The sequence below is a fragment of the Macaca mulatta genome, chromosome 6, assembly GCF_049350105.2.
Source record: "Macaca mulatta isolate MMU2019108-1 chromosome 6, T2T-MMU8v2.0, whole genome shotgun sequence".
Classification (NCBI taxonomy): domain Eukaryota; kingdom Metazoa; phylum Chordata; class Mammalia; order Primates; family Cercopithecidae; genus Macaca; species Macaca mulatta.
Window position 1 is genome coordinate 73,578,575 of NC_133411.1, and position 8,552 is coordinate 73,587,126.

The window sequence follows — 8,552 nt, forward strand, 5'->3', positions numbered from 1 at the left end:
AGTTTACTTACAATGTGTCTTGGTGTAGGCTTATTTAGGTGTATCCTTTCCCGAGCTGGGGTTCTCTCAGCTTCTCGAACCTGTAGGTTTATGCTTTTTACCAAATTTGGGAAATGTTCAGCCACTATTTTAAAACCCACCCTCTTTCTCCTCTCTTTCTGGGACTTTGATGACACAAATATAGATCTTTTATTACAGAACCATAGGTCTTTGAGGCTCTGTTCATTTGATTTCATCATATTTTGTCTCTGTTAATCAGATTAGGGAATATCTATTGTTCTTTGTTTTTCTGGTTTTTGTTTGTTTGGTCTTTTTTTTTTTTTTTTTTTTTTTTGAGACTGAGTCTCACTCTGTCTCCAAGCTAGAGTGCAATGGCACGATCTTGGCTCACTGCAACTTCCGCCTCCTGTGTTCAAGCGATTCTCCTGCCTCAGCTTCCCGAGTAGCTGAGACTACAGGTGCACACCACCATGCCCAGCTAATTTTTGTATTTTTTGTATTTTTAGTAGAGACAGGGTTTCACCATGTTGGCCAGGATGTTCTCGATCTCTTGACCTCATGATCCATCCACCTCAGCCTCCCAAAGTGCTGGGATTACAGACGTGAACCACTGTGCCTGGCCGTATCTATTGTTCTATCTGCAAGTTCGCTGATTCTTTCCTCTGCCCTCTTCATTTTGCTATTGAGCCCATCACCGAATCTTGAATCTGGTTATTGTGCTTCTTATTTTAAACTTTTCAATATGATTCTTCTTTATATTTTCTATTTCTTTGCTGAGACTATTTTCATTTGTTTTAGGCATGTTTGCAATTGCTGAGTTAAACATTGTCTTGCTTGTCACCCAGGCAGAGTGCAATGGCACAATCTTGCTCACTGCCACATTTGGCGCTCTTGTTCCAGCGATTCTCCTACCTCTGCCTCCCTAGTAGCTGGGATTACAGGCACCTGCCACCACCCCCAGCTAATTTTTGTATTTTTAGTAGAGATGGGGTTTCACCATGTTAGCCAGGCTGGTCTCGAACTCTTGACCTCATATGATCCACCTGCTTTGGCCTCCTAAGATGCTGGGATTATAGGCATGAGCCACTGCTCCTGGCCCTGTTTTATCTTGATGTTGCTGTGTGTTGTCTTTTTTCATTAAAGTTCAGATTTTTCTAGTTCTTGGTGGGGCATGTATTGTACCCCGGACATTTTGGTTATTATAACACTCTAGATCTTACTCAAATCTTCTGTTTTAGCAGGCCACCTTGGACACCATTCTGATGGAAGGAAAATGGGGCACAGTCTCATTACTACCACAGGTAGTGGTGAAAGTCCACATTTCCTGCTCAGCCTTTTTGACACCCAGGGGTAGGGAAACAGAAGTGCTTTGTGACATCTGGGCAGCTGGGGAATTTCAGCCTCTTCAAAGGCCTCCACTGACATCAGTCTGGCTAAGAAAGGAAGGAGCACCTTGTTACTGATTGCCAGGTGGCCTCCACTGATTCTACAGTCAAGAGTAGGAGGCCTCCTTACCCCTGGATGGTGGTGAAAGTTCTGACGTGGCTTCCTCTAATGAACAGGGTTGCCTCTTTCCCACTGGGTGGGTATGTAAGTTCAGAGCCACCACATGGCCTTCTTACTGCTGGCAGGGAAGAAAGTCCTGACTCCCAACTCAGTCTTCTCTGATCACCCCAGGGGCAGGACACCATGTTATAGCTCAACAAGGGTAGAACCTGAGGTCTACCACTTTTGGCCTTTTTGGACAGCAGTAGTGGTAGGGTGGTACTTTTTCCATTGTGTTAATTTGCAGTAGGGTGGTTATAGTTGAAAAGTTTTCTGTCTTACAGTGTTGCCTCTTTCCTCATCCTTTTGATAGAGCCAAGTTTTGGGAGACTTGCCTTCCATTGGTGTTTTCAAGGTTACAAGCTTCTCTAGCATCCAGTCTGGTATATACAAGGCAAAAAGAAAACTGCTGTGTCCCTCTTTGCGTCCCAAAGTCCCTAGGCAGTCTGCTGCCTTCGCTCCACTTTTCAGACATTTCCTAACACGTGTATCACATATAATGTGCAAAGTTTTGAGCTACAATTAACAGAAGGAATAGAGAGAAGTATGTCTATTCTTAGTCTGCAACTAGAAGTTCTCTCCTTCCTTTAAAACATTTTCAAGATATTTATTCTCTAATATGAAGAGATATTTAAAACATTTTCAAGATATTTATTCTCTAACATGAAGAGCCTTCTTTTTTTTGTTTGTTTGGTTTGATTTTTTAAGAAATAGGGTCTCACTCTGTCACCCAGGCTAGAGTGCAGTGGTGGGATCACTGCAGCCTCAAATTATTGGGCTCTAACAATCCTCCCACATCACTGGGATTACAGGCATCACCCACTGCGCCTGGGTTCTGAAGTCTTCTAACCAATATAATTTTTAAATTTTTATTTATTTATTTATTTATATATTATTTTTTGAGACAGAGTCTTGCTCTGTCACCCAGGCTGGAGTGCAGTGGTGCAAGCTCGGCTCACAGCAACCTTCACCTCCCAGGTTCAAGTGATTCTCCTGCTTCAGCCTCCCAAGTAGCTGGAGCTACAGGCACCACGCCTGGCTAATTTTTGTATTTTTAGGACAGACAGGGTTTCACCATATTGGCCAGGTTGGTCTTAAACTCCTGACCTCAACTGATCCACCCGTCTCAGCCTCCCAAAGTGCTGGGATTACAGGTGCGAGCCACAGCGCCTGCCCACCAATGTAATTTTTTTTTTTCTTTTTTTTTTGAGATGGAGTCTCACTCTGGCTCCCAGGGTGTATGCAATGGCTCGATCTCGGCTCACTGCAAAATCTGCCTCCTGGGTTTAAGCGATTCTGCCTCAGCTGCCCGAGTAGCTGGGATCAGAGGCACACACCGCCATGCCCAGCTAATTTTTGTATTTTCAGTAGAGGCGGGATTTCGCCATGTTGGCCAGGCTAGTCTCGAAATCCTGACCTCAGGTGATCTGCCTGCCTCAGCCTCCCAGAGTGCTGGTATTACAGGCATGAGCCACTGCGCCCGGCCTATAATTTTAAATTAGGATGAATGTCTTCTAATTGTTGATTTAAGGAGAGCTCTTTATGCATTTGAGATGTGAATTCTTTGTTGGATAGTTACCATAAATACTTTCTCCCACTCTATGGGTTGCCTTCTAATAGACTCTGTCTAAAGATGTCTTCTTTTTCTATAGACAGAAATTTATAATTTAAATTGGCACATTTAAAATTAAAAAATATTTAGAACTCTATTATCTTTAAGATACTTTTTGTTTTTGTCTACTTGCTAAACCTCTTTTTTTTTTTTTTTTTTTTGAGATGGAGTCTCACTCTGTCACCCAGGCTGGAGTGCAGTAGCTTGATCTCAGCTCACTGCAACCTTCGCCTCCTGGGTTCAAGCAATTCTCTACCTCACCCTCCAGAGTAGGTGGGACTACAGGCACGTGCCACCACACCCGGCTAATTTTTGTATTTTTTAGTAGAGATGGGGTTTCACCATATTGGCCAGGCTGTTCTAGAACTCCTGACCTTGTGATCTGACTGCCTTGGCCTCCCAAAGTGCTAGGATTACAGGCGTGAGCCACCATGCCTGGCCTGCTAAACTTTTTTTTTTTTTTGGAAAAGCAAAAAACATTGGCTTCTTTGTAATATGCAACTGTCCTGAAGCAAACACAACCCTTTGCTATCATTATACTAAGTATGAATATCATGTTCCACAGTCAAAGAACAAACCAACCAGAAAACACTTTGACCCAGATATAAGCTAAAAATAAGGGAAATCTTGTCTTATATTTAAAAAATTAAAAAAAAAAAAAAAAAAAACCTGGCCCAGTGCAGTGGATCATGCCTGTAACCTCAGCTCTTTGGGAGGCCAAGGTGGGTAGATTACCTGAGGTAATCTACCTGAGACAGGATGTGGTGGCACATGCCTGTAATCCCAGATACACAGAAGGCCTAGGTGGGAGAATCACTTGAAACTGGGATGCAGAGATTATAGTGAGCCAAGATCGTGCCATTGCACTTAAGCCTGGGAAAGAAGAGCAAATTTCCGTCTCAAAAAACAAACAACAAAAAAAAGAGTATTTCTCAAAAGTTAACTTTCTACAAAATGTCTATTACTTACTTATGTAATACAACTGTCTGAACATATGCACTTTTGTGCATGATATCAATGTGAAAAAATTGCTTTTTTGTCCCCACTATCAATAGGCTAATACAAACTTTGTAACCTTGCAGGTAATTTTCCTTTAAACATATATTGCATTTTTTAATTGAATAGCCAGTTGTTCTGAAGTATGACACCCCTGTGACATCTCTTCAAGAAACACTTTTTCTTTCTAAATGTCTTTACATTCTTCTTTCCACAACTGATTTTAAATAAATTTATGTGCTCATGGCTGATTCCTTAACCCCATCCTCCCCTGGATTAACTTTTCTTCTGGTTGAAGTTATATCTGTTAACTCTTATTTTAGGGAAAGTGTGTAAGTGGGAAAGATTTTTAGTTTTTATATGTCAGAAAGTTTATTTATTTATTTAAAGATGGTCACTCACTGTCACCCAGGCTTGATTGAATATAGTGAATAGTTAGCTGCAACCTTGAACTCCAGGTATAAGCAATCCTCTGCCTTAGCCTCTCAAGTCGCTGGTACTACAGGCATGTCCCACCATACTCAGCTAGTTTTTTAATTTTTATTTTTGTAGAGATGGGTTCTCACTTTGCTGCCCAGGCTACAACATTTATTTTGTCCTCATTCTTGAGTAATACTTTAGCTGGTTATGTCATTCAAGATTGATGATCCCTTTTACCCCTCAGCACCAATGTCTACTGTTTCTGATGATATATATAATTACTGTCCTTAGGTTACTATCCTTTCTCTTGGTATCTTTGAATATTTTCTCTTTAATGTGTTGTAGTTTCACTAAACTATATATGCTGAGCATAGTGGCTTATGCCTGTAATCCTAGGATTTTTGGAGGCCAAGGCAAGAGGATTGCTTGAGGCCAGGAGTCTGAGAGCAGCCTGGACAACATGGTAATACCTTGTTTCTACAAAAATAAAAATAAAAAATACATTAGCTGGGCATGGTGGTGCACACCTGTAGTCCAAGCTACTTGAGAGGCTGAGGTGGAAAGATTACTTGAGCTCAAGAAGTTGAGGCTACAGTGAGCCATGACTCTGCCACTGCACTCCAGCCTGGGTGACAGAGTGAGAGCTCATCTCAAAAACAAAACAAATCAAAAACTTATGTCGTGTTGTGGATTTAGCACATTTAGCTTTTTTATCCTGCACAGCATTTAGTGTACATGCTTTTCCAAAGACTTCTGTTTTTCTCCATTCTGGAGATTTTTCAGCTATAATCTATTCAGATATTACTTATTTACATTCCTTCATTCTTTTTATCACAAACTTCTATGTGACATATGGTAGGGTCCTTCAATCTCTCCTCTACATTTCTTATCCATGCTTCATTATTTTTACCTCTTAATCTTTCTGGGTAAATTTTTCAACTGTCTTTCAGTTCATTCTCTCTGACTGTTGCCAGTCAAAACTTATCCTACTTGTAGAAATTGTGTTGAAATTATTATATTTAATCCTATATGGAATCTGTAATTAATTCAATTTCATAACCAAATGTTGGTTCATTTGTTCCTATTTTTGTTTTAAAGGTCCTTGCTCTTTTTTAACCAGGCATGGTGGCCCACACCTGTAATCCCAGTGCTTTGGGAGGCCCAGGCAGGAGAATGTCTTGAGACCAAGACTTCAAGACCAGCCTGGGCAACATAGCAAAATTCCATTTCTAAAAAAAAAAAAAAAAAAAAATTAGTCGGCATGGTGGCAGGCACCTGTAGTCCTAGCTATTCGTGAGACAGAAAGATGGCTTAAGCCCAGGAGTTCAAAGCCACTGAACTCCAGCCTTTGCAAAAGTGAGACCTTATCTCAAAAAAAAAAAAAAAAAAAAAAAAAAAGGCCGGGTGAGGTGGTTGTCTCCTGTAATCCCAGCACTTTGGGAGGCTGAGGCTTGTGGATTGCTTGAGCCCAGGAGTTCAGGGCCAGGCTGGACAACATGGTGAAACATGGTCTCTACTAAAAACACAAAAATTGGTAAGGCATGGTGGCTCACACCTGTAATCCCAGCACTTTGGGAGGCCAAAGCAGGTGGATCACTTGAGGTCAGGAGTTCAAGACCAGACTGGCCAACATGGCAAAAACCCGTCTCTACTAAAAATACAAAAAGTAGCCAGGTGTGTTGGTGGGTGTCTGTAATCCCAGCTGCTCAGGAGGCTAAGGCAACAGAATCTCTTGAATCCGGGAAGAGCAGATTGCAGTGAGCCAAGATCACGCCACCGTACTCCAACCTGGGCAACAGAGCGACACTTGGTTTCAAAACACAAACAAATAAAAAGTCTTTTAAAAGAAATTTGTTTTTTCAAACATCTTCAAAATACCCATTTTATTTTATTTTATTTTATTTTTTTATTATACTTTAAGTTCTAGGGTACATGTGCACAACGTGCAGGTTTGTTACATATGTATACATGTGCCATGTTGGTGTGCTGCACCCATTAACTCGTCATTTACATTAGGTATATCGCCTAACGCTATCCCTACCCCCATTCCCCACAATAGGACCCGGTGTGTGATGATCCCCTTATTGTGTCCAAGTGATCTCATTGTTCAATTCCCACCTATGAGTGAGAACATGTGGTATTTGGTTTTCTGTTCTTGTGATAGTTTGCTGAGAATGATGGTTTCCAGCTGCATCCATGTCCCTACAAAAGCCTCTGTCACACTATTCTATAAAACTAATTTGATCAAGACTAAATAAATGTTCCACTTCATGATTTTGTTAGGTGTTGCTAACCAGCTAGGATGCTTTCAGTTTCAAGCAACATAAAACCTGTCTCAATCAGCTTAAACCAGAAGGAAAATTTACTATCTTACATATTATGTTCCCAAGTAGGAAAGCTCTAGAATAAATTAATTCACTTGCTCAATAACATTATCAGAATTTGCTCTTTTTGTGTTTCTGCCATATTAAACATCCCAGATTTGTCCATGGCAAGCTCTCCTTATGGTTACAAAATGGCTAAGCAGTTCCAGATGTCCCATGCAGACCAAGTAATATCCACCAGAACAAGAGAAGCCACTTCTTCCAGGCATTTTTTTAATCAGTGAAAAAAACATTTCCCCAAAGTTCCTCAGAAGATACATAATAAGTAAATACGGCATCAAATATATTATTTAATAAATCACTAAAGAGGATTCAGATAAGCATGTTTGGTTTAGCTAAATGCATGGCTGTGTAGCCAAGAGTGGATTACCAAAACAAAAATCAATTCTGTTAGAAAGCAAGAAGGGGAGAGCCAAAAAACAAAATCTGCTTGCCTTGGCTATCTTTGCATTAGATTCCTTCATTTTGATTTGCACAGTCATATTACTAGAAAAGTGTTATGTTTACGGTTTGTCATTTTTATTCTCTTACTCCCACTCTGTTTTCGCCCCTCCCCACCTAAAGGTTTTAAATTGTTTCAGTCTGCCTCATCTACAAGCTCCGAGTCAGTTATCATGATACCATTATGTGTAACATTTTATAATAATTATATTAAAATTATTGAAACCAGTAAACTAACATTGATATAATGGCATTAACTAAACTGTATACCCTATTCAAATTTCACCAATTTTTCCAGTATTGTTCTTTTTCAGTTAAAGGAACTTATGTAGGAGCCCACCTTACAAGTAGTTATTATTTCTTTTTAGTTTCCTCCAATTTGAGTTTCTCGGACTTTCCTTGTATTTCATAACCTTGACACATTTGAAAAGTACTGACAAGTTATTTCATCGGATAAACTTCATTTACATTTGTCTGACATTTTCTCATGATTAGAATGAGGTTATGCATTTTTGGCAATACTACTACAGAAACAATGTTGTGTCTTTCTAATTATATCATATAAAGAGATTTTCATTATTGAGACCTTTTATCTGATTACCTGTGATATTAACCTTGACCACATGAATAAGGTGGTGTCTGCTGGGTTTCTCCACTATAAAGTTACTGTATTTCCCTGTGTAAGTAATAAATACAAAATATAATTTTAGATGATGCAAAGATCCTATTTCATTCTGAATTTTCACCCACTAATTTTAGCATCCTTCAGAAGATGCTAAATTATTACTGTGTGTCTACAAAATTATTACTAGGGTATTTGCCTAAAGACAACTTTTCTTCTACATTTATTAGTTGTAATACTTCCATAAGGAAGAATTATCCATTCTCTCACATTTAGTTGATTGTAATTTTATATCACTATGGATTTGGATATTTATTTTATTCTGCATATTAAAATCAAAACTATCTCCTTATATCATATTCTACACAAAATTTAACTCAAAATAGTTCACATACATAAACATAAAAGCTAAAACTATGAGCCAGGTGTGGTGGTCCACGCCTGTAATCCCAGCACTTTGGGAGGACAAGGCGGGTGGATCACCTGAGGTCGGGAGTTCGAGACCAGCCTGGCCAATATAGCGAAACCTCAT